We start from the raw sequence: 27980 nt of genomic DNA, 5'->3' as shown, positions 1-27980 counted from the left end.
GCGCCGCGTACTGCGCACAATCCAAGTTTCAGCTGAGATCGAGACTACGAACATGATGTAGTCTACTGGTACAAGGTATGGTCGCTGGCGCGGCGGTTTGTCAATTTTTGGGGTCACCACATGTCTGCGTGATCGATGACCTTTGATGACGCAAAAAATTGATACTTCCGCCGCCGCCACCTCGCTGACGACGTGAATGTTGAGTCAAGAACGGGTGCATGGCACGGTCGCGATCGCTCAGCTGATTGATGAAGGTACCAGAGTACTGGGGCGAGCCGTACTACGCACTTAGTAGGTAAGTAGCCGTGCATTATTGTGACAACATCGTCCGAAGATACTGTTAAATAATTTTACACTTCTGCTACATGCAAGTCCAAGTGACTTGAGCCTTTGCTAGTGATGGATTTCATACGAATATGATAATAGATGCGTGCTTTTTTCGCGCCAATTCAACCACTGCCAACTCTGCTGCTGGCATGTCAACCGTTCACTAATGCATGATTCAGCTGATATGATCTTGATACACGGAAACATGTTGAATAGGCAAATAAGAGATATCATGAAAAAGTCGAAATTTATAAAGGCGTTCAAGAAGTACCGTAGCACGTGACCTGTGAAATGAAAGTGGTAGACACGAGACGGCTGCTCCATCTTTCAAATCATTGCATCAGTTGACTTATCTACCATTGGTACCGGATGTACCGTACATGTACAAAGCCATTTCGCATACAAAATCACTTTGTCACACAATGATTGTCAAGAATACCTCCTCTTGGCTAAGTTAAAAGAAGTCTGGTGTTTAAATGGCACTTTTCCGCGCGCAAGGGATTCAAAGCCTGTCAGTGACTTTGTTGAAGGCACATGCGTTTTATAGAAAATCAATTTTGTGCGTGTGTGATTTCATAATTGACAGAGTCCTTGCTGCTTTTCGATGTGATTTTAAAATGGCACTGTCGTATTTTTATGGATGTGTTTTCATTGTTGATCAAATAATGTCCTCTACACAAATACTGTGTTTGATTCTTAAAGGGAAATTAGCTGTAACTTTTGGCTATTTTGTCAGTATTCAAGTTCTTTGTATCAACTACAGTTTCTTGCCCCAAACCCTATGTCATGCTGAAGTGTCAAGTAATTTGCTTGTCAACACACACTATAGGGTTCTCAAAATTTTTGAAGTAGGCGGAAAGTTTAGAAAAGTAGGCGGTTAGCTTCCGTGTGCAACCAGGTTCCTGGGCACTGGGGGGGGGGGGGGGAGGGAGGGGTGTGTTAAGTACTTTTTAATTTGAAGACATTTCTGAGCAATTTTATGCATTTTTATGCAGTGTATGAGACAACACACACATTTTTATACAGTGTATGAGACAACATACACACAGGGGAGGGTTTCAGGGAGGGGGTTCCCCTCCTGTGTGCAAGAAATTTTTAAATTTGAAGACATTTGGAGTAATTGCATGCATTCTTGTACTGTATGAAAGACCATTTCAGCATAAGAGTGTTAAGGATTTTTTTTTAATTTGAAGACATTTCTGAGTAATTTTATGCATTCTTATACAGTGTATAAAAGGCTATTTCAACATACACACATGTGAAGGGTTTCAGGGTGGGGGTGTGCAAGAAATTTGTAAACTTTTAAGACATTATGGAGTAATTTCATGCATTCTTGTACAGTATGAAAAACCATTTCAGCATACAGAATAATCACAATCAATTACAACATGTTTTCGTGGGATAAAGTTTAAAAAAAAAGTCAGAAAAATTAATTTGATAAAGTTTAAAAGTCAGAAAATTAATTTGATATCACTTGGGCCTGTCAACTGCATTCTGTTGGCAAGGATAATAGCAAAATTTCACCAGACTGTTGTGTAGAATTATATTTAGCTCATGACTTGAACAAACATTTTGAAATACATCTTATTATAGGAACACAATTTTCTGTGATTTCAATTCACTGTACTATTAAATTTCACAATAAAATGAATCCACCAGCTGATTATTGATTTTTTGGTGATGTTGAATATTATTGAAAAAGAGAGCTAAATTTCAGTGTTCATGTTGTTAAAATCCCAACTAACGACACTGAACGCGAACCTGTACAACTCCCTTAGTGACCCTATGTGTACAAACCACCGGCAGTCGATTGTAACACAGTACACACAATGCGATATCGGTCAACCTGAAATTTGACACTGTGATCGACCTTCTACCTTCTACCTCCATGGTTGAATATTGACATCGTCATCGACCATGGATGGATTGACAAGGCGTTTCAAAAGTATGAAAAATGAGACTCAGTAACTTTTGATCGCTATAGATTTGATCAAAAACCTACCAAACCCATCAGACAAGGCCCTATTCTTCTTACGCAGAAAATCAAAGCTCTCAAGTGTCGACTTTCTCTTCCGCGTTTGAGCGAAACAACATCAGCTTCATTTGGAATTGTTGGCTATTCGTACTTGTATGTACTTGTATGTTAGTCCAATGTTTGGCTATACCCGATGTGAACGTCGGAATAATTCGGGCTGTGATCAGGAAGGAAGGGTTGACCTCGAGAGTGATTCCCAGTTCGCTGATCACGATCTATAGTACATGATATCACAACACGTTCGCTGATCGCGGCACTATAAAGTGATAGCAACAAGTTCACCGCATAAATTTTTGCTAGACTACATATAGCCACATCGGCACTTCTTAAATATTATTTCCGGCTTGCAAGACCACCAAAAAATCAAATATTGTTATCAAAAGTAGAATTTCGGGGCTAGAGAGCGAAACAGTGCTGAAAAGTAGCCAGCCAAAATAAGGAAGAAGCGGGTCAATTTGGCCGGTATCCGGCTAAAAATGAACACGCTGACTATACATGTGTTATTTATAATCATTGTGTTTGTTGACAAATGAATTCTAGTCCGACCTGAATGCAATTTTCAACAATAATAATATTTAGGGGTTATTACACGAAGTTTGGATAATACCGCATCGTATTCGAGTGATGTGTCCGTATTTTGACGAGTTGTGCACTTTATCATGCATACACATGCTTTGGTTATGACTGTTTTCCTAAGGACACTCTAAAATTAGCGACGAAATCAACTGAAATTGACCTTGCTTCCTCCTGGCTGTACTTAAAAAAGTTGGTTGCTATAAGGAGTGATGACAACCGTATCACTTTTTGATATTATTCCACTATTGGGCCATTCCACTTCAAAAGAGGGTTTGTGGAGCACTTTTAAAGCGAACAATTTAAATATTAGGATGTCAACACCGGTTTTCACAATTTGAAGAAGATTTTTTTTAGCTTAAAATGACGGTAGATGTAAAACGTAGGCTGGAATGTGTAAAATGGATGTGTTTTCATGTTTTGATACATAACCTCATCCCTGCGTGAAAGTTATGAGGCCGCCAAAATCGGGTCAAAATACTCGTGCCAAGCCAGCGTTCGATTTCAAACTTGATCGAGTATGAACAACTGAGAATATAGAGTTAGAGCATAGAGTTAGACCGGTGCCACCTTAAACCTTCAACCTTGCGTGTTGCGAGTATTTTCAGTGCAGTTGGATTTTTGTGGCTCATTTACAGTAAACGATGCAATTCACCACCAGATACTTAAAGGGGAAGTTCACCAAGGATGATTTTTACATATGTGGTAGCTCTGTGGTCATTTACCCAGGAAAAACTATTTTCACCATTTATAACTCGCAAGATTTTTTACAAAAACGATAAAAATAGTACAGGAAGTTGCCCATGTAATTTGAATCATGGGAAAAAAGCTCCAAGCTTTGAGCTTGCATAATGTGATATGGAAGGGACCATCTCCGGACGGGTATGGCCCCCACATTGTCCACTCACAGTAACACAGTAGTAAACAGCAACACAAAATCTGACAGTGGACAGTTTATTATAAGTGAATCATCGTTTATGCAAGGATACTCAGTATAAACAAAAGTTATGTAAATACGCACAGCCTGGTTTAAGCATGGGTGAGTGGACAATGCTATACCCATGGGAAAATGGTCCCTTCCATATCACATTATGCAAGCTCCAAGCTTGGCGCTTTTTCCCATGATTCAAATTACATGGGCAACTTCCTGTACTATTTCTATCGGTTTTTGTAAAAAATCTTGCGAGTTATAAATGGCGAAAATAGCTTTTCTGGGTAAGTGACCACAAAGCTAGCACATATGTAAAAATCATCCTTGGTGAACTTCCCCTTTAAGCTCATCAACAAGAAACTTATGGTAAAGCATTTCTATCATGATCTTATACATGTAATCTTCAGCAGTGTAGACGACATGAAAACACTCGACTGTATGGGACCTGCCGTGAACGATGACAGGTGTCAGCAAATGATACAAATTTTCCATGTGTTTGTTTGTATGTTTTTGATACAACTGTACTTGTGCCTAAGTGCAATACCCATGAAGTGACTGAAAGCAGAATTTTGACTTCAATCATAATGACGTTTCGGATTGTCAGTGTTTCTGTTAACGCAAAATCCTGCATATTTTATGCAAATACTGGTTTTTACATGGCGTGATGACGGCTTTTGAGGTCACATGCCTGGCTTTAATACATGAAATTGTAAATACTGTTTTACATGGCGTGATGACGGCTTTTGAGGTCACATGCCTGGCTCTAATACATGAAATTGTAAATACTGGTTTTTACATGGCGTGATGACGGCTTTTGAGGTCACATGCCTGGCTCTAATACATGAAATTGTAAATACTGGTTTTTACATGGCGTGATGACGGCTTTTGAGGTCACATGCCTGGCTCTAATACATGAAATTGTAAATACTGGTTTTTACATGGCGTGATGACGGCTTTTGAGGTCACATGCCTGGCTCTAATACATGAAATTGTAAATACTGCTTTTACATGGCGTGATGACGGCTTTTGAGGTCACATGCCTGGCTCTAATACATGAAATTGTAAATACTGGTTTTTACATGGACGTGATGACAGCTTTTGAGGTCACATGCCTGGCTCTAATACATGAAATTGTAAATACTGGTTTTTACATGGCGTGATGACGGCTTTTGAGGTCACATGCCTGGCTCTAATACATGAAATTGTAAATACTGGTTTTACATGGCGTGATGACGGCTTTTGAGGTCACATGCCTGACTCTAATACATGAAATTCTAATACTGGTTTATACATGGCGTGATGATGGCTTTTGAGGTCACATGCCTGGCTCTAATACATGAAATTCTAAATACTGGTTTTTACATGGCGTGATGATGACTTTTCAGGTCACATGCCTGGCTGTGACTAGGTACAGTCACCCAGTTGTATGTGCATGACAAGCCTATGTCACTTTGCGGAGATTGCACCCAGAACGTAAATGTTCGGGCGATGAACAGCCAAGTATCAAATAATTCTCTGATAAACAGGTCAAACAAACTCTCAGTGAAAAATCTGCCGATGAACCTGCCAGCACTTTAGCAGTGTGTCAGTGCAAGTCCTACTCCGGAAATCGCAACCAAAACAACCGAGTCGAATTCCCACATGGCTGTGCAATGCCAGCCAATATGTTCCAGTATTATCAAAACAACTGAATGTGAACCATGTTTAAGTGAAACTGGTGAAACAAGTGAAAGTTTCACTACTAGAAATGTCAATTCATCGGGTTGTGAATCAAACAACAATGTACAGTACGTGTTATCTCAGAGCGACGGTGAGAAAGAAATCCTAGCTGTGTTTAGCAATGTATTCGATGGCAACAGTGAGCGAAAAATCAGACTCCATAATTTCTATTTGTGCAGCAAAAGCTGCTGTTCTTCAATTCCGATGTACGACAAATATGGGGACAATTCGACAAGTAAATTTCAAGTTTTTCACCTGTGTCTATTGAACAGAAAATTGGGCTTTGACGAAGTTACAGTTTATGGTGGCCAGTGTACATTGAAAAAAACGAGAATATACAAATCATAAATGTTAAATGTTCACAAATAAAAATACCTGAAGAGAGATCGCCTGACTGTCCAACCTTGTTACATCATACATGATGTAAAAGTGTGCAAGATTTGACCAAAAATTCTTAAAATGGGTCCAGGAGAGCCATTCTGGAGACTTCAGAATAAAAAAAAAATCCGCACCATGGGAGGGGGACACCCGCGACCTCTTCACGGTCGCATTACGGACATTTCCAGCTATCAACCATAATTTTCCTGCTGTGACAAAAATTTCTACATCCCTGAAATACCAATTCATGTTGATGAAATACTTCATGTTTTGGCTGAGCAATGCCACTTTTTCACTGACTTTGCTGATGGGAATTGATACTGTCTGGCAGGAAAGGGATACAGGACTAAATGTTAATGTGAATAATGAAATTAAATTTGCATATTCCCCACGAATCTAATGACAATAATTTTAGGTATGAGAAAAAGAAACAAAGAAGCAGTGAAGAGACGCAGTAAGCTTAGGAGACAAAGAAAGAGAAGACTTGGAAAGTCACCAGGAAATTTGCAGTCTACTTCAACATTGGAACCACCCCAGTTTGATTCAACATCAGAACCACCCCAGTTTGATTCAACATCAGAACCACCCCAGTTTGATTCAACATCACAACCACCCCAGTTTATTCAACATTGGAACCACCCCAGTTTGATTCAACATCAGAACCACCCCAGTTTGATTCATCAGAAGAACAATCTCAGAGTGATTCTCCTGAACTTGTAAACAAGGAAATTTGCACAAAGGACTTTAATTACATCATTGACAGAGACCCACTTCATACCAATTTTCTTAAGTGGAGAAAATTGAAGCGCCAACTTTCATATATAAAGAAAACTTGTCAGAATTGTTTCTAGGTAAGCATGCAAACACAAGTGTTTTCTAGTTATCAAATTATTGAAATTGTTCCATCATTGCATTGTGAGTGCATTATCAGGTTGTCAGTGTTTTATTATTGATATAGGTCATCTTGACTAATTCAAACCCTCGCTGACTTAGGATGTTGTGTACGTTTATAACCTTGCTGCATAAATGGATTCTCATGGGCATTGTAACATCTATAACAGTTCATCATTGGATTCAGTTTTTAGCGACGAAGTTACGTAACTGAGGAAGCTTATAGAGTTGGGAGAGGCAAAATTGACGTCATTTCGGTCAACAACTTCTGTAAAGCTATTTTGTCAAACCACGTGATCACAACTGCCGTAAAACTATTTGTCACACCACGTGATCACAACTTCCGTAAAACTATTTTGTCACACCACGTGATAAGTGTTATCTAACGACTAGCGTACCATTCACGCTGCACACACACTATCAGCGAAATACCAGATCGTGTTGAATTGACATAATAATTGAACTTGGAGCGTACGTGTGAGTGTATTGGCTACATGAAAATGCGATAGACAATATGCATTTACGTTAGAACGTCCATGCTCGATCAAAGTGTTTTTGTTCTGTCAGTGTAAATTACGAGATTGGTGGATGTTGACGGACATCTTGCGTGAGTTTGGTCCTGACATGCATGTTGTTTCGATCTCCTTTTTACCATGCAGGGGAGAATGAATTACGTTCCTCATGGGTTTCAAATATGTCAAAAAAATACGAAGTTTTGAGTGGATTTACGATTTCGTTTGTAAAAGTACGAGCAAAAATTTCAGCTTCCCATTTCATCGGCGCGACCGTGCAAGAAACCTCAGTCTCCTACTACCTCCATAATCACATGTTGTACAACATGAAAGGCCGGCCTCTTGAAAACACTCAGTGTGTAAGCGTGTGGAAATTTGCGTAGTGTTTTTTCTCATTTAATTTGGCAAATTATCAGCAAAAACCTCAATAATTCAAGGTAACCCTTTCTTCTCAATCGCTTCCTGGAGTTTCAAAGTCGTACCAACGAAAATGAGTGAAAAAATTTGATGCAAAAATCGTGCATCGGCGAGAGTAATAAGCGTAAGGGTAAAGAGACTGAGAGTATTCATACAGAAATAGCCCATAGTTCGATTTGGTTTTCCTGTTTTTCGTTTGCATTTTGGCCGAATAGTTGCCTATTAGCGGGTTTTGAAATTTTTAAAGCATCTAAAAATATTAAAATGACTTTTCATTAACAAACGAAATAAAAAAGTAAGAAATTCAATTATTTATCTACAAAATAAAAATATTTTGGCAGGCTGAATCATGCAGCTAAAAAGTGAACAATCAATGTTAAAATTCCCAACCGTTCATTGCTGTGGCGCTCGAATACGCAGTCAGTTTCCGTGAAACCGGATGAAATTTTCTTTCAGGCGAGGCGTTTCAAGTTACTCTTGAGAAAAGTTACTTATTTATCAGTTGTTGTTTTACTGTTTCATGACTCATGTTCTGATCCAATCACTTGTTGACCTGAAAAACAACGATATTTAGTACTCTTTTCAACAGACTTTTAGTAAGTAGCCGCGGTACAGCTGTCTAAATACTATCGTTTTCAAAGTACATATTAAGTGAACTTTGTAAATGAACATTCTGAACCATCGTGTAATGTTATGCTTGGAATTTTGTTGCTTTTGAGGTTTATTCGTGGTTTTTTGTTTCTTTCCATCATCAAACATTGACAAGTAAGCTTGTAAAACTAGCCTTAAATCACTTAAATTAGAATTAAGTGTTACTTTCTGGTTTTGTAATATGTAAAGAAATAAATAAGTTGATTCTTTTGATCCTTTCCACTTATTGGTATTTTTTCCTGGTTTAAAGTTACTAATACCCTTAACCCTTAGTCTCTACAATCTTAGAAAAATGAAACAATTGATTTAATATAAGAACTTATTGTGACACAGTTCAGTCATTTTCATAACTCTGGTTCAAAATTCAGTGTGCTATACTCATATCTTGGCAGTGCTGAACTCTTCTGTCATAGTATCTGCAATTGAAGAATTACTTCACATAGAATAATTTGTAAATGTAAATCAGTGCTGTTGAAGATTATTTAATTGTCAGGGTGTTGCCAACTCTTGTGTGTATATAAGTATGTCCGGTTCTGAGATGAGCTGTATTGGCATACAAAAGGAATTTGTTGATATCTGACAATTTGATTAATACAATCAATTTTGAAATTTACTCAAAACTTTTGAGACTGAATTTGTAACTTTACTAAGAATTTTCAGAAGCTAGAGGGGACAGACATACCAGTGTGATGGGCGGACCAGAAAGTCCATGGAAATCAAGCAGGTTGTTCTTACATGAACATTGCTGTTTGGTGTGTTGATTTGTACACACTATGCTAACATGTTTCAACACCCAAGGAAACTTGCAACTTTAAGTCAATGCGACATATTAATAAAATTATTTTAATTTTGTATCGGAATATCACAAAACAATGTTGTGATCATCACAGTCCAGCTAGCTGTTATGAGTAAGCATGTGTACTTGGCTGGACTGATCAAGTTTCTGCAAAAAATCATTTCACCATCAATGACAAGCTAAAGTGACGTCTTTAATTAATGTGTCCATTCAATATCCAAAGAAAATCAAGGCTATCAATGACACGAAGAAAGTTTGTTTAGAATTATATTTTCGTTTTAAACCTACAGTTCTTTGATGCAGTGTGGTCGTCTGGCAATCCATCATCACGGCAAATGTAGTGCATGCAATACACAGTCCACACTGTCCAATCATGCGTGCTTGTTTTCCTGTAATAATTCAATTGGGTCAGAATTTTGTAGCAAGGAACATACAAAATCTTGCAGATAAATCAATTTGGATGATCTATGTTGATCTATGCAAATTCCAAGTTTGTGACATGTGAAAATTATGTTTTGCCTTCATGTACAAGATGGCATGTTTACCAAGCTGACGCTCACTGCTAAAAAACATAGGTTTTATTACAGTTTCACATTTCAACCCTTTCTTTGCATTCTTTCTCAGCAACATTCCCCAAACCTCTCTCCTTGCATCCCTACCACTAAATGCACTGAGGAGCACAGTGTCATATCATTGATGCTATTTTTAGCTGATGTCACTGTGGCATTCGTGGCTTGTCAATGTGCAACTACATTTGCAAGGCAGATGTAGGCACACATGGAAAGCAAATGACACTGTTTAGACAAAGTGGAAATATAGATTTTGGAAAATTCAAGTGGTTACTGTTCAACACATGTATTACACAATCAACAAAGTCATGGTTTTAGTCAGCATGAATATAATTCATCAAAGTCGGCAAGCTTTACAGGTTTGTCTGGCATACACAATCACCCATGGCTTATCCATGAGTGATTGTGTATACCAACTGCTGAACAACTTATGCAGTCACACTCATAAAAACATAAACATGTTCATTTCCCATGATATCTTAAATTGCGAGAATACTGCATAATTAAGCCCACTGTCAAGGGTAGTCAACATGCCTCAACTAGTTTCAAATTAAACATGGCACAATGACGTTCTCATTGTCTGGTAAACTGACTTTGCTGCACTGTCATTCACATAAATTTGTTCTGCAGTAGGATCCAAAAGGTCAATATGACAGCTTAGCAGTGTTTTTTTTCATGTTGAGAGCCATTACTTTGGCAAAAAGAAAATAAAGCAATAATTTGTCAGTATTTGTAAAATGCCTGATGAAATCAATAATATAGCAGCACATTATTGCTAATATCAAATAGCACTGCACTACCACTCATTTGTTTCACACTTTCTCTGATCTCCATGTATTTCAAAACACAATTAACAAGTGGCGACTGCGTCATCTTTGGTGACTTGTCCTTGCTTATTTTGAGATTTTGATGAAATACAGTCACATATTGAGTGAAAACATATAATGCGCAAAAATAGTATTACATGATATCATTATTTTTTTTATCACTATTCCAGACAATGTCAGCTTACAGATCCAACCTGAGAAGTCAAGCAGGCAATAAAAAAAGACTGCTGAACAAGTTGCAAGATCTTTTATTAGGAAAAAATCGATCGATCTGGATGGTTTTGTGTGAAGCAAACAGAAACTAAAGGTTTGTACTGGTGTATTAAGTCCCCTAAATACAGGTTATCCACAGGGTCCGTGGTGTACGTGTTTCTTTCATTGTATCTTGTAATTCACATGGTGAAATCAACCGTGAAAAAGGTAATGTAATAAATTTCACAGTATAACTGACAAGTCAGTACATTATTGTACATCATTCATTGATGAAGGTGATTCTATTGTAGTACGTAAAAATGATAGGGGGGGGGGGGGGCTTATAAACAGATATACCCCAAAAATAGAAACATTTACACTCACTTAAAGCAAATTATGTAAATTATTCAAGCAAGAATTGTTCCATTTCAAACAACACCTACACAATTTTTGACTGCCCTGTCAGATAGAATAGTTCAGTCACAAAATAGAGTGGATAACATCACTAAACTTGTTTTTATGTTGCATTTAAAATTTTAACAAAGGTGATAAGAAAAGGGTCAAACAGTAAATTTTGTTTCAAATGTAATATTCCATTCCTACAGTACACTTGCCGGATATAATTTATACAACAATAAATTAAATCATTCCAGAAATCAATCAAATAATTCAGGGGAGGGAGAGGGGGTTGAACTTATACATAAGGAGGGTCTTATTGGATGAGTGAGATTCACTTGTACGTGTGGTATTTGAATATGTAAATCATGATATATCACTCTGCTGAAAGTATGACATCATGATCTACAAATCAAATACATCATTACAGATTTATGAATAGACAAAGTAACATAGGGTGTACAGAATGGAACTCTACCTGCAAGCACCCCCATGCAGGAAGAGGATGATTTGTGATGGCAGATGTAAACAGTGGGAAGGGTCAGTCCTTTGGGATGGTGAGGTTCTTTATGCATCTGTTTATTTTCTTCTATTTTATTCGTTAATTGTTTTATCTATTTCAACTGACAGTGGTGTTGACTTGATCAATATTAACCCTGTGAGTGCTGTATTTTTTTCCACCAAAATTTTAGTGCAACATTTTACAAGTTTTGATGAACTTTTCTGTAATTTTCATGATAATTTTGGAGCAAATGAACTCAACATTACATTGGCAACAATTTTATTATCAAATTTTTGCAAAAATGTAACAAAATTGACTTGGTAGGTATATTTTATAAGGGTTGATAAAATTGACTTTGGCACTCAAAGGTTAAAGGCCAGTGAGTAGCCAGTTTGTAGAGCAATTGAAAGAAATGGGGACCGGTAGATAATAAAGAAAGCAGTCAGTTTTGAGTCAAAATCTGTATTTGAAATATCACTTATAAAATAAATAAAAAAATATGAAATAAAATAGAATAAATAAATAGTTTCGTGAAGAACCCAACCCCATCCCACTCCGCCCTAGGAACTGACCTGTCTCCTGTGATGTGTCATGTGAACTGGTTTATGCTACAAAGTGAAGGCACTAAACATGCGCTCAGTTTGTTGTAAGTAAACTGGTTTTTATAGCAAAGTGAAGGTTTCAATGATAACACAGCTGGTGTTCTTTAGAAAACTGGTTTACATAGCAAAGTGAAGACATTAACTGGTTGACATTGTGTTAGTGTCTTTGTGTAAACTGGTTTATGCTAACAAAGTGAAGGCACTCAGTTTGTTGTAAGTAAACTGGTTTTCATAGCAAAGTGAATGTTTCAATGATAACACAGCTGGTGTTCTTTAGAAAACTGGTTTACATAGCAAAGTGAAGACATTAACTGGTTGACATTGTGTTAGTGTCTTTGTGTAAACTGGTTTATGCTACAAAGTGAAGGCATAGAATTTGTACGTTTGTGTGCTCAGTTTTGCAAATGGTGTGATGTACAAAGAAGGTTTAAGGCAGCAAGGCATATTAGTTTGACTGTAGCATATACCACTATTTTGTACCTCTGCCAGATCATAGGTTAATAAGATCGACCGAAATTCAACCCATGTGTATTCATTGAATCTTAAAGGATTTTTCAAGAATATTATCACTAGGTATATTCCCTCTTATTTCATTAAATGATTTTAGTTGAAAATGAAAATTATATTGTGATTCTGCAGGTATTTTACAATGCTTAGTGCAGTAGACAGAAATGGCGGTTGGCGGGTCCCTTGAAACTGACCAGGTGAATGTGCAGAGGCTATACAGAAACATGCTAGTTGGGATACCTCGAACCTGCCGGAAAAGTGTTAGCAACGATGCTGGCCCTAACATGTGTTCAGTGACAGCAAATTTCTGTTTTTCTCACTGGCAGATGTATAAGAAGTACCAATATTCATTTTAAAAATGTTAAATTCTATAAAATTTCTTAAGTTAGCAGTCTTTATGAGAAATCCAATTATAAGAAAAAAAAAAATCTGACAAAAAATCACTGTCCAAGATTCCTTTCTACATTTAGCCAATCATTTCAGTGTTCAAATCCCTATGGAATGATGAAGTGTCAAGTATTCTACTTGTCAACACAGCCTATGGATGTGTAATGATCATTGCTATTGTTTACAAATAACTTCTTGTCAAGCCTTGAATTCAATTTTCAACAACAACAATGCTGACTATGTAGGCTTGTGTTGATAAGCTGAACATTGAGCATTTCACCATGCTTCATGGATTTGAAATTGAAACTGTACTTTGATACAAAGAAAAATAATACTGAAAAAAGTCTCATTTACCTACCATAACTTCTGAGATTAATTCTTAGATTCATAATTTATGAATTGATTAGACATCAGGCATATTTTTGATCTGCAAAGATTTCAATAGTTATGCAGACCAGTATGAACTATATATTGCGCAATACTTCTTAATGTAAACTAGGTCATATGTAGTACAAAGCAACACCATGATAGTACTTTGTTACAGTAGAGCACTCGAGAAATACTGTTTGCTATTTTCATTTCATTGTAGGAAGAGGTGTCTTTGCTATCATATCGATTAAAGCTGGTTGGGAGAAGTTTGGAAAATTGCTCTTTTTTTGGCACTTAGGTTGCATACAGTGATCCAAGAGTGGAAGCCTTTTCCTGCCAGACAGTATCACTTCCGCATCAGCCAAGTCAGTAAAAAGCAGTATTGAGCCAAAACATGACATATTTTCACCCACTTGGCTTGGTCTGTTATAGCATCTTCAGTCTACAAAAATCAAGTTTACAGTATTTATGTTTTCAACAGCCTTCAAATGTTCAGTATTATGTTAAAATACACCATATGGAATATGTTGTGTTTCATTAAATTTTAACCATCTTGAACTGATGGTGAAATATGGACTTGGCAGGAAAAGGGTTATCTCTGTATGGGTATAATTAAGTTTCAGAGGTCAAAGATGAGCCTTACAAACAGTTTCACCACATGAAACAGAGAACCTGCAGAACATACGTGATGACAACATATCTCTCAAGATATGATAATTTTCTTGTATTGACTGCCTCCCTACACTTATTATATACACTGACTGAGACAATATTGGTCCCATCATAAGAGTGGCATAATTTTTGAATTTTTTAGTTATAATTGACTTCTGGAATAGGTAAGCGTCCATCTGTACCGGTATGTGTGTATGTACATGTATGTATGTGTATGTACGTACGTACGTATGTATGTATGTATGTATGTATGTGTGTGTGTATTTATGTATTATGTTTGTATGTCAGTGTGTGAGGATGTCTGCTCAATTTAATATTTTGAGGACCAAAATACCTATGGACTTGATACTTTAAGTGTAGATGCAGGATGCGTAAATGGCTGGATTTTTTTCTTTTTATGTATATGTATTCCTGAAAAATATTTAAATTAGATCAAGAAGGGAAATTCCATAATTGTAAAAAAATCTTCATACCTGCCAGTCAGATAGCTTGGTATACTCAGATTTGTTCAGACTGTGATACAATAGATGAAACTGTATTTCTTAGACAATTTTTTTCATTTTTTGTTACAAAAATCTTATTAAAAAGTCTTCAAAACGTTTCTTCAAACAGCTGTGATATTTGACATTTGCACTGGGAGGACCTCAGCGGGAATGCTGAAATTGTGCTGAAATAGGCAAATTTGTATTTCTTGAGGTAATTTGGGGCAAAATGTTTTGTTTTGTGAAAGTTGTAGCCAGACAGCTTTCATATTTTGGTGTATAGGTTACTAGGGATACAGAATAACACATAGCTTGTGAGCATAAAAATCTCATTTCAGATGACAGAAATGAGATTTTTATGCTACCAAGCTATGTGTTTATGGCCGGAAGGATATTCGTATTGATGGAAAAGGTCTGCGTGTAGTCAATCTGGTCCCACTTTTTTCTGTCTGTCTATCTGTCTGTCAGTAGTAAAGGCCTGAAAACTTGAGCAGTTACCTCAGTGATGTGTAGATGGATGTGCACTATAGCTGTGAGATTGTTCAAATGAAGTTTTCAGTCATTGTGATTATCTCTACAACAATGTAAACTTTTAAGTGAAACGTTTACATAACTATATATTCTATTCAAAGCCTTCCTATATGACACTAAGATCTCGGGTAGAATAAACATTATTGTGAAAAAAATTATGGTGAGAGGAACCCTGGTTGTTCTGTCTAGGAGTACCCATTTGGTTGCCATACTGATAGATGGATGGCAAGTGTGTCGTCACGTTTATTAATTTAACACCATCTAAAATTTAAAACCATCTAAATTTAACACCAATTAACTAATATCTTATCTAAAACAAATACATCAAATGCTTTTAATTTTTATCAGAAACAAAAAGTGCTTACTGTGAACATGGCATATACTTCCACTTAGGTTTGTTGCAATGAGAACCAATTAGACATTGGTATTTCACAATGATATGTTCAACATATAAAGCAGTGTAGTGTGTTGTTTAATAGTTTCATCCTCATCAATTAATTTAGTGTATGTGTTGCATGTGTCTTTCTGTTTTTAGCTCATAGTTGGTATGTATATAAATACCAAAAAGAGCTTATATGGTGAGTCGGTGGCGTGTGTATATGTCTGTCTGTACTGTCTGTACGGTATGTAAGTGAGTATGTATGTGCAGATGTATGCACACGCAAAGGCTCCCGTATGACCTAAGCTACCATCTCAGTACAGGTGTACAGGTAGATACAGGGGTTGAGATGTGATGTTGTTCAAATGAACACGTCAGTGTCAAAAATGTGCAAATGAGGTAAGAAAAATGGGAAATCTGTAAATATGCAGGAGTAGTGGCAGACCAGTGACTGAAACAGGCTACTCCACTGACCTTGAGTCATTTCCTGTTATTGTTTATGAACTGTTACATATTAACAGACCTGCTCAAGCTAAGGGATGGACCATTAGATCTTGGGAGGGGATGGTCACAATTGTAAATTTCTAAAAAAAAAATTTCCAAATGAGAAAAGCTGTGCTAATTATTTTTCAGATTTATAATGTTTTTTTTTGTTTGACGCTGTCTGAGGATACAATGTACATCCATATCACTAGCGCAAATAAGATTGCATGGCCTAGTGATTTATATTGCTGATAGATTTCTCGAAATGTTGCAGATCATCTTTTGACAAGCTTAGAAGCTGTTTACACAAAAAATGTTTTGAAATTTTAATATTCATGTTTTTAGGACAATTTTTGCCTTATTTTGATCAAAACATCTATTCTCTGTAGCAGCATGTCCAACTTTTGTCATTCTTGTTTTTCTGGTTTAAATACTTCTTGTTGTTTTTCTGGTTGTACTGTGCAGAAATCATTGTCATAACATCAACGTAGAATTTTCCTGCACTGAACAGATAGAAACAATATTTATTGTTGAGCCATTAACCCAGACATGTCTCAACTGATTTCTTTCAAAATTGGTCCAAGGACATAGACATATGCCATACATATGCACATGGATTTATTTTATAATACAATCCAGTCACACTTATTAATTGATGCCTTGACATGAAAACAATCACAGGATTCGCAGTACACTGCTACCACTTATGCACTGCAGATCTTATTTCCCTGCCCTATTAAGGCAGATATCCCAATAATGAGTGGAGACTATGAAATGTCTCTGTTCAATACTTTTACTTGCCAGTCTTGATGATGAATGTAATATTTACATTTATCATTCTCCATCTTGTACCCATTGTTCTCTCTTGTTTCATGTGACCTCATCTTTCTTTGATTACAAACTGTCCAATTAACAAGTATTATTGTTTGAAACTGTCTGATTGAGTAGTAAAATATACACTTTTTTGTGGTTGGACATTGACCTTGCTCCTGGATCTGTTCTATTCAACTGTTCTCCCATTCAAACTGGAAAGAAAAAGTGTATGTAACTTTCACTGGAGTACAAACTGGGTACCTGAGATTAAGAAAGCTTCTCTCTGATTGTTAGACCACAAGGGTATTTCTGCCAAACTCTCATCAGAGATTAATTTAGAATATGACAAGCTACAAATGCAGAAGTGATGTCATATGCAGAGCAGTGATTTTTAGTCATCCGGGAGGACTTATAGATTAGGTCATGTCTGTCCGTCTGTCTGTGCGTCCGTGCGTGCATCCGTTCACGCAGATATCTCAGACATGCCCTGGTCAATTTCTTTCAAACTTTGCACAAGGATAGTACCCTACCCCATACAGATGCACGTTGTTTTGTTTCACAATGCGATCAAATTTGGCCGTCTTAGAGGACTTTTTAGTTAACACCTCCATAGACTCCCATATATAAGGCAGTTCTCTATAGACTTCCATGTATAAGGCAGTTCTCCATAGACTCTCATGTATAAGTCAGTTCTCCATAGACTCCCATGTATGAGGCCAAGAAAAATAAAAATTTAGTTTCTCATCGTATTCATATTGCAAAAAGGATGCAGTGACACAGTTTTTAGTCCCCAAGGATGAAGTCCAGGGGGCTTATAGATTGGGTCATGTCTGTCCGTTCGTCCATCCGTTCACGCGGACATTTTAGACATTTTGACAATATGTCACAGACCTCTATGACCTTTGACCTCAAATATACATATTTGTCCATAACTCAGTAACCACAAGTGCTACACCCTTCATATATGGTATGATGGGACACCTTATGACGCCACATATTGTACCTCATTAATTATGTACATATCTAATTTTCAGCAAGCCCATAGAGCTAGAGGTCTGGTTTTTGGTATATAGGGATAACTTAGCAATACAATTTTTGACAAGATATCACATGATCTCGATGACCTTTGACCTCAAATATACATATTTGTCCATAACTCAGTAACCACAAGTGCTACACCCTTCATATTCGGTATGATGGGAGAACCTATGACGCCACATACTGTACCTGATTTATTATGTGCATACCTAATTTTGAGCAAGCCAATAGAGCTGTATGTCTGAGTTTCGGTATATAGGGATAACTATAGTATAGAATTTTTTTTACAAAATGTCGTGTGACCTCCATGACCTTTTACCTAAATATACGTTTATGTCAAGAAATAAGTAACTACAAGTGCTATGTCCTCTATATTTAGTAGGATGGCAGACCTTATGACAACACACCCTTTACCTCATTCATTATGCACATATCTAATTCTGGGCAAGGGAATCGAGCTAGAGGTTTGGTTTTTGGCATATAGGGATTAATTCACAATACAATTTTTTTTTCAAAATGTCGTGTGACCTCAATGACCTTTGACCTTGATTATAAATATATATGCCTAACTCAGTAACCACAAGTTCTATACCCTTCAAGTTTGATAGGATATTAGACCTTAAGATGTCACATCTTGTACCTCATTTATTATGCACATAAATTATGTATTTCTTGGCTGGCCAATACAGCTATAGGTCTGATCTTTTTTAGCTCATATTTGGTTTTATATATAAATACCAAAAAGAGCTTATATGATGAGTCTAAGTGGCGTCTGTGTCTGTATATTTGTGGGTATGTGCGGATGTATGTCCGTCACACACAAAGGCTCCCATACCGCCAAAGCTACTGTCTCAGTATTTGGTGTACAGGTACATGTAGATGTAGGGGTTGAGATGTGAATTTGTTCAAATGAACACATCAGTGTCAAAAATGTGCAAATGAGGTAAGAAAAAGCGAAATTCTGAAACAGGCTTGAAACAGGCTTACTCCCCTGACTTGAGTCACTTCCTGTCATTGTTTATGAACTGTTACATATTAACAGACCTGCTCAAACCATAGACATTAGAGGGGAGGAAGACCGTCAGTAGAGGGGAGGAAGACCGTCTATGGTCAAACTAAGGGGGGCTAGCTGCCTTTCTGCTATGCACGTTGCTAAAGTTCTCCAGTACCTAAAGTTTCAGACCTTAATTACTTTTGCCATTCTTGTTTTTCTGGTTTAAATATTTCTTGTTGTTTTTCTGGTTGTACTGTGCAGAAATCATTGTCATAACATCAATGTAGAATTTTCCTACACTGAACAGATAGAAACAACATTTATTGTTGATCTTTGGTACCCATACTGGTATGTACCAATTCTGATCAAATTTGAGCAACACCGTATAATTGCGGTATTTTTCCTGATTTAGAACCATAACTTAGACATGCCTCAAGTGTTTCAAATTGGGAACAACGACATAGACCTATGTGCCCATAGATCTCAACATATACACTCCAGTGATACTTCTTAATGACCACATTTCCCTCCCCCATCAAGACTAATACTCCTATTTCAAGTGGGGACTATGTCATTGTCAATGACTTGTTCAATGAACAGTTTTCAGTAAAACTCCTCAGCCCTGCAGACCTCAGAGTTTTGCCACAAACTGTGCAATTAAATTCTGCAAACTTCTGCTATGAATTTGCTTACGATATATTATAATGAATTAAGCAAAATTTTTGCTCACACAAATTGAAATTAAGGTCACTGCTATGTGTATTACGTCACTTCCCGATTGAGCAGCTTGTAATGTTTATCTTTAGTAAAACTTTACCTGCATAAAGTTTATAAACTAAGTAATGGTTGACATACGATATAATGTATTAACTTTTGTTCCATTTGAATCTACAGATCATACAAATGTTTCTTCAAAGAAAGAAAGAGTATCGGCCTCAGAGGGAACATGTGGGTTTGACATTGAAGATAATGAACCTGAAGAAAAATGTGAAAATGTAAGTTTGCTTTTTAACAAATCACTTACATCTCTACAGGCTAAAGTATATCAAATTAGCAATATTTGGCCATTACCCTGGATGTGAAATAATAAAAATATGTGATGTATATTTGTGACTTTTACCATGCTTCACAATTTTTATTGTGGTACTGTCATTAATCAGAGCTACATGTAAACAAAATGATAAGTATTGCCGAATTGATGTGTCTTGCAAGTGCAATCCATTTCATGGTAAATACTCTTATTTATTTCTGAATAAATTACTTTCCATTGTGTGTTTAGACCACAGAAGACAAGGCAGCAGAACAGAAAGATGCTATTTCCTTATTCCGTGGTCTATTGGAAGGTATATGCAGTGTGTTGCATGGTAAGTACAGATAATGCAGTTGCTCCTTAGGCTGGAGCCATATTCGGCAATTAATGCATAATTTTGTACAATTTTTATGAGTTTTCTTCCACTTTCAATAAATGGCTGATAACTCTAGAAAATATGCCACCAAATTAAAAGTTAAGGGAAACTTACCTGGAAGTTGAAGTTTTACTAGAATTCTGCTAAGCTGCTGTCGTACCTGAGGTGTCACTCGAGATTGCAAGATATTACCCAGCATTGAGTTCTCATCGGCTGTTTAATACATTGTGTATCAAATTTATGGGTGGGTGATCATGAGATATCAAATATTACCCACAATGCAGCAATGCAGGGGAGCATAGAATTGGGTGGTTGATATATGAGTGACACCATAGCTACGACAGCAGCTTAGCAGAATTCTAGTCAAACTTCAACTTCCAGGTAAGTTTCAAATTCTGATTCACTGCTATCTCAGCAAGTGTCACTCGAAATGTTTAGAGTGTATCCATGAACTAATGATTGGACAAATTCACCCACTTTTGTGTATATATATAAAAGAACACAGAACATTAATCTCTCAAAGGTTTAGTATGAGTTATGTACTGGTACAGTTAATAAACAAAGTCTCCTGTCTGGAGGGTAAGCAGATAGTCTTGATGGTTTGATTTGTCTATAAGGAGTGACTGTTTCACCAGGTCTCCTATTTTTATGACATTCCCCTTCTTTGTTTTGACAGTGTTCCTGATATCTATCAAGTATGTAGTCTGAGCTTGTTGAGCTGACAGTAGTGCAATAAGAGTTACTAGTTTTAATGTCAATTTTTTAAAGGGAGAGTTTCTTAACAGAGACCAATATTGTAGCAGTCTTAAGTGCAATGGAGACATCCCACATACTGTAATTTTATTTATGTGTTGTTTTGTTGAACACCCCTTTCATAAATTGAGTAACTAAAGGGTGACTTCCAAATGTTAGGCTACTATCTGACAATGTAATGAATGATGACAGTGCTGACCATCACTATTGATTTCACTGAACCAAGCCAGCTGACTTACATGTATATAGTATTGCCAAAGCTGTTGCTACAGGTTTTGTATGGATATTAATTTCCCTCTCACTGCTTAAGTTTCTCCATCATTCCAGGTTCGAGTTATATCACCCTTTAGTCCCTGGTCTACAAGACTGGAGGATGACCTCTGTAACTGGTTCTCATAGCCCTTTGCTTCTAAGGGATATTGCCTGATAAGAGGCATGCTAGCAGTTTTAGTTTCTTTGACAGTTGGTGGTGTTTCACTGATATGTTCAGGGGTAGTGTCAGTAGTGAGTTTCCTTTTGGCAAGAGGACTGGGTATGCATGCAATCAGGCATTTTGTCAAGGTGGCAAACCATGGTTGGGTTGCCCAGAATGGCACTATCAGGATTCTACTCACTCTGAACTGTCCTTAATGGAGCACACTGAAAGGAGGAAATGCATAAAAGTACCACTTAGACCAATTAATCAAGACTAAATGCATCTACAGCAATGGCATACAGGTCAGGGTGCCATGATACATGTTTGTCATGCTGACGTAATGGTTGAGCCTTGAGGCAAAGAGGTCAATTTCTATAGTGTACCAAATTAACAAGCAATGTCCTTTACAACTTGTTTGTTAGCATATCTGCCCAGTGTCGCTGTTGTGTTGTCTGAAGTGGTAGTCTGCCTCTGTGTTCTGAACACTGGGTACTGGTATGTGTGCTGCACTAAGTCAAATATTATGTGTTATTGCCCAATTCAAATTCTCTGATAATTATTTTGCAGCAGGATTTCCTGTCTCCCATGTTATTATAGAAATAACGGGCGATGCGCTGACCATTAACTGTTTATTTGTGGGCAAGGGTGAGAGGAAAGCCAAAAATTAACGGGCCAGGCTTGCCAAGCCTGTTAATTTGGCTTTCCTCCAGCCCGCGCCCACAATAAACGTTAATGGTCAGAGCTGAGTCTGTTATTTCCATTATATTATCAGCGAACCCAAGAAAACCGTCAAAATTTCTGAAAATTTCAGGAGCTAACGACAACTGGGCCCCAGAAACTGAGCAATACGCAACGCACTGTCACACGCGCTGTAAAAATTGGCAAATCCGGAGATGTTTTCAGGAAAAGTATCTCAACTAGACCTACAAGTGCTCCATTTTATTTTGTGATTGATTATGATTTACGTTTGAGCTGTAAGGTTACAATACTTTGAGTTGTTAATCTTATTATTCATATTTACGGGCATGTAAACAAACCATTACTGTGTATTTGTGGTCAGTCACATGGTTCAACTCGACCAATCAAAATGCGACGGGCAGGGCATGGTAATATAATGTAGAAATAATGGACGACTCGCTGACCATTAACGTTTATTTATTGGCAAGGGCGAGAGAAAGCCAAAAATTAACGGGCGAGGCTTGCCAAGCCCGTTAATTTGGCTTTCCTCGAGCCCACACCCATAAATAAACGTTAATGGTCAGAGCGGAGTCTGTTATTTCCATTATATTATCAACGAACCGAGGAAAACCGCCAAAATTTGCGAAAATTTCCGGAGCGAATGACAACTGGGCCCCAGAAACTGAGCAATACACTACAAAACGTCACGCGCAATGTAAAAAATTGGCAAATCAGAAAAAGTATCACAACTTGGCCAACAAGTCCTTCATTTTATTTTGTGATTGATTATGATTTACGTTTGAGCTGTAAAGTTACGTTACTTTGAGTTGTTCTTATTATTCATATTCACTGCCGTGTAAACAGACCATTACTGTGTATTCGTCCTCAGTCACGTGGTTCAGCTCGACCAATCAAAATGCGACAGCCAGGGCATGGTAATATAATTATATATCACACTGCTGTGGTGTTGTAATGAGCAGTCAGATGTGTACATTTTTCATGTTAGTACAGAAAGCTTTCAATGTAAAAAGAGCAGCTTTCATTTCAAAGTAATTTATGTGTTCTGATGTTTCAAATCAGACCATGCACCACTTGTCTGGTCTTGCATCACCCCTTCTCATCCTTTTTTGCTCTGATATTTCAAGGTGAGGTCCGGGTTACCATGGGATACCATATCCCAAACATCGGACTATGTGCCCGAGGGTATGTGACCATTTGCCCGACGTAAGGAGGGCAAAAGGACCTGCCCCGAGGGTACATAGTCCCTTGTTTTGGCTACAATATTTTTATTACATGCCTCTCTTACACAGTTTTCACTCAAAATATTAACGTTCATTGGCAAATGATCATCAAAATGCTTTATTTCCATCCGTTACAAATGGAACGACTTTCATCATCGAATGGCGCATTGATATATTGAAACTACTGTTATACGGTTTATCAATTTTTTTGCGCTAAATTTCACAAAAGCCAGATTTACCATGCAAACATGTAATTTCCACATTTTTACATGCAAAAGGTGTCAAGTTTAAAAAAGTTCCGGGTCACTTTCAGTCTAATTGTTGTGTGGACATGGTTTAGGAACTAGAACAAGAAATCAGATTGATGCACAAATTTGTCAAATTAGGTTACATACAGCTGCTGTTCCGTAGAAGTCAGTGTTGTTTTGTTTTGTTTGTTATCTTCAACATGTTATACTGAATTCCCTATTTAAAAGCATGTTGATACTCCTAGTATTTAATTAGAGTCAGCACAGCCTGCACATTTAAGGACAGCATGACAACAATCTCATTAAAATTTGATATAGAGATCTGCAAGTTGATCTTTACCTTTGCTTATTGCCGCTACATCTGAACCCTGCCACCAGACACACACTATTGTAGATTTCCCATAATTTATTATGATTTGTATCCTCTGAGATTCCCCAGAGAAGTCTATCACGTGTCTCCCATGTGTAGACAAATTCATAGACTTAGTTGTAAAAATTCTGAAAACATACTTTTAAGGACACCATTCTTCTCAATTCTCATTTCAAATTATTTGGAAAATTATGCAAGATTGAGAGAGGAGATAGCATTTTTGTACAATTTTTCACTGATTGTGTCTTCAGCCATACAGAATAATGTGATTGAAAGAAGGGAGACTAGTACTTGCACCTGTTTTTTGAAACAAAAGGATATTGATTTTTTTCCAATGGAAATGACAAATGAATGACCCCTTCAGTTCATCATAGCTTACTGCCTAAAAGTATGGCATTTGTAGTACCTACAGAACGTGACTTCAATGGTTGTTTAATGGTCATTTGGAAACTTTCACTGAAATTTCTAAATGATCTTTTACTTGATATTATTTATCAATTATTCTGATGTTTGCACATTATTGCTTGCATACAGAACTAAAAAAGTTATTAAAAAAGTAACCTACAAGGATACAAATCAAAGAGAATTGTGGGTATTTTATTGTACTGCGAGCACAACCCACTTGGAGCACCCAGGAGCACAGTGGTTTGGTAAACCAATCAGCAGAACACTGCTTACTTAGCACAGTGGATTGATAAACCAATCGGAATGCTGCATATTTAGCAACATAGCTCTGATGGGCTCTTCGTAGCACAAGATTTATACGTGATCACCTATGGCACAATGGTATAAAGAGGTTGCTGAAGACAAAACAAAAAATAGACAATGACCGAGGAAGTGAACAGCCCAACCACTCTATCAGATTTTAATCAGTTTGATGTTGACAATATACAGTCAGTGAATGCAAGCTAAATGCATGGGCTTGTGTATAAAGTGTTATATAAAGTGTTATTATAGAACCAAAAACAAAGACAATCATGATTACCTTTTCACTTTTATAGTTCATGATATTCTGATTTGACCAAAAAGCGTCAAATTTGTAACAAAAAGTTTTATGGTTGGAAAAAGTTAGACAGGGTTTGACATTTCTAATACACTTTGTCTTTCATTAAATCTGAAAATACTTCTGCACTTGTGGGTGTGAAACGAAAACATTATTTACTCTTGCCTAATCCTTTTAGCTAATAATCCTGATTTTATTGTGCTTGATATTGTGATCTTTGTATTTCCCTACCTACCATTGTACATCAGTGACTTGAACGGGTGGGGAATTATTCATTTTATCTGTAATAGAGTTGATTGATGATGGTGATGCCAAAGATGATGAAGATGGTGATGTTGGTGGTGGTAACGAGGAGAAAAAAGAAGATGGTCATGATAATGAGTATGGTTCTATTGACACAGTCACTGGTCTCTGCTGTACCCATGCAACCTCATTTGGCATCAACATCAGCATCTGCAGTGACAGAAAATGCCACATCTAGCATCATGTCCACCAGTCTAACTAGTTCTGTAGTGACAGACAATGATGAATATGATGACAATTAAACAGAGCAACCACAGAGTGAGTATGAATCACATACTGTAGACTGTCGCAAACATCACACTGTGTTTTGGTGTTAAATGACCTAGTGATGAATTGAAATGAAGCATTTCACTAAGAAGTTTATCTGTGTGTGTAGATGAAGTTTATTATGGCTCTTGTAAGATGTACACAAGTCTAATCTATAACGTGAAGTACAGGCAATGTTCTATTTGACAGTAAACAAATTCATCATTTCAATGCAAATGCAAACATAATCACTATTTAAATCATGTAAACCATATAGACATTTTTGTACACTACATGCATTCTTAGGCCTTTTTATGCACAAGGCTTTGTTTCTATGGCTGCCTTGCATTTGACTCATTCACGTTTTCCCATCATTCTAACTGTATAGTACTAATCTGACAAACCTCCAGAGTCTAAAATACATTCTTTTATCACATTAACTTAAATTCACTAGCTTCACACCAGTGTTGGATTTTGTAGATGTCAAATGACGCCATGTACTTAATGTGCTGGTGTCAGAACTTCATCAGTATCCTACTGCTGTGGAAACTGAAAAATAAAATGTAACTAAGACTTTGCTATAATTGTAAATTTTGACATATATATGTACATGAAGATCACTGAACACAAAATGTTGCATGCAACTCTGATTTTGGCATGCCTATTTGAAGGCAAATTGAACTGCAAGACTCTTTCAATAATGCATGCTCATGACTTTTTGACACAAGTGGTTGAGATTGTATAAGATTGTATAAAGAATTTTTTCACCTAAAATTTATGAAATGTTTTCTTTTCTACAGAACTAAATCAAAGACAATCGCCTGGAAGAAAGTTGAGAGATTGGTCGTCAGCAGAGAATAAAGCCATGACCATTTTGATGTGAATTCAAAAGCACTGAAATGTCCTGGCAGAGATGAAATTCTTTGCTGTATAAAGAAGTATCCAATTTTCCGGAGAAGGCAATGGAGACAAATTAAAAGTCAAGTGTGGAATAAAATCAAACAATTGAAAAAAACGAAATTGACATAGTATGTATGAGATCAAAGTAAAGGCCACAGTAGCTGTAACTTTTGACCATATTTTTCTCCCAGCGTCATGAAGAAACCAAGCCAGGTCCATGCATCTGTACCAGTGCCTGTTTTACGTGCTCATGCTGTTCGTACAGATTGAAGTGGAAAAAAAGCCCTCGATCACTTCCAGTCAAAATAATAGTGCCCCTGGTGGCGAAAGCTTAATTCCTTGTGTTTTGGCATGGGCCCACGGCAACTTAAAAATGGCGTGTTTTTTTTTTTAAATTGATTGCGTAATGTAAATAACAATTTGTACATGCAGGTGTACATAATTTCATGATCTGAATCAAGTTGCTGTGTTGCATCTGTTGATGATAATACTTTACCAAAAACAATACAGAATATGAGCAGTATTTGTAGCCTATATGATGTTACCTTCTTTATATTTTTTATGCATCTCTAACTTTCTAATTTTTAGTCCCCACGGACACCATCCGGGTGGACTTATAGGGTTGGTCACGTGAGTCTGTCCGTCCATGCGTGCGTGCGTCTGTTCGTCTGTGCGTCCGTCCGTTAACGCAGATATCTCAGAGATGCCTGGATTGATTTCATTCAAACTTGGTACAAGGATTATTTCATATGTCGTACATATGCACGTCGATTTGTTTTGTGATATGATCCAATATGGCAGCCATTTTGTTACGATTGTTTCATGTACGGAGCCATAACTCAGGCACATCTCAACCGATTTTATTTAAAGTTGGTAAAGGACATTGACCTATATAATACATATGCAATATGTCAATTTATTTCATGAATATGATCCAATATGGCAGCATGGCGGCTATTTTTTTACAATTTTTTCATGTATTGAGCCATAAATCCGGCATGTTTCAACTCATTTTATTCAATGTTGGTTCAAGGACATTGACCTATGTCATGCATATCCACATTGATTTATTTTGTGATACAATCCAATATGGCTGCATGGCAGCCATTTTGTTATGATTTTTTTTCATGTAGGGCGCCATAACTCTGGTATATCTCAACTGATTTTATTCACAGTTGGTACGGCGACATTAACCTGTATCATGCATATGCACGTCAATTTGTTTCATGATATGATCAAATATGGCGGCCGTGCAGCCATGTTGTTACAATTTTTTCATGTACAGAGCCACAACCCAGGCAAATCTCAACCGATTCTATTCAAAGTTGATAATAGGACATTGACCTGTGCCATGCATATCCACATTGATTTGTTTTGTGATAAGATCCAATATGGCCGCCGTGCGGTCATTTTATTACGATTTTTTCATGTACGGAGCCATAAC

At 37.0% G+C, this 27980-nt stretch overlaps 1 protein-coding gene and 1 long non-coding RNA gene across 2 annotated transcripts in view; both read left to right on the top strand.

The window, feature by feature from the left end:
- LOC139118431 (1-deoxyxylulose-5-phosphate synthase YajO-like) overlaps window positions 1-27980 on the top strand; it is a 388145-nt gene that overhangs the window by 67859 nt on the left and 292306 nt on the right. The window lies entirely within an intron of this gene.
- Window positions 23-27057, top strand: LOC139118430 (uncharacterized). The gene is made up of 6 exons (XR_011548705.1): window positions 23-295; window positions 10797-10933; window positions 19868-19968; window positions 20253-20337; window positions 25378-25648; window positions 26437-27057. It is a non-coding gene; the product is annotated as an uncharacterized lncRNA (long non-coding RNA).

Source organism: Ptychodera flava, chromosome 19, assembly GCF_041260155.1.
Source record: "Ptychodera flava strain L36383 chromosome 19, AS_Pfla_20210202, whole genome shotgun sequence".
In the NCBI taxonomy this organism is placed as follows: Eukaryota; Metazoa; Hemichordata; class Enteropneusta; family Ptychoderidae; genus Ptychodera; species Ptychodera flava.
Note: the sequence above shows the minus strand (reverse complement) of the source record. Positions and strands in the feature narration are given on the sequence as shown.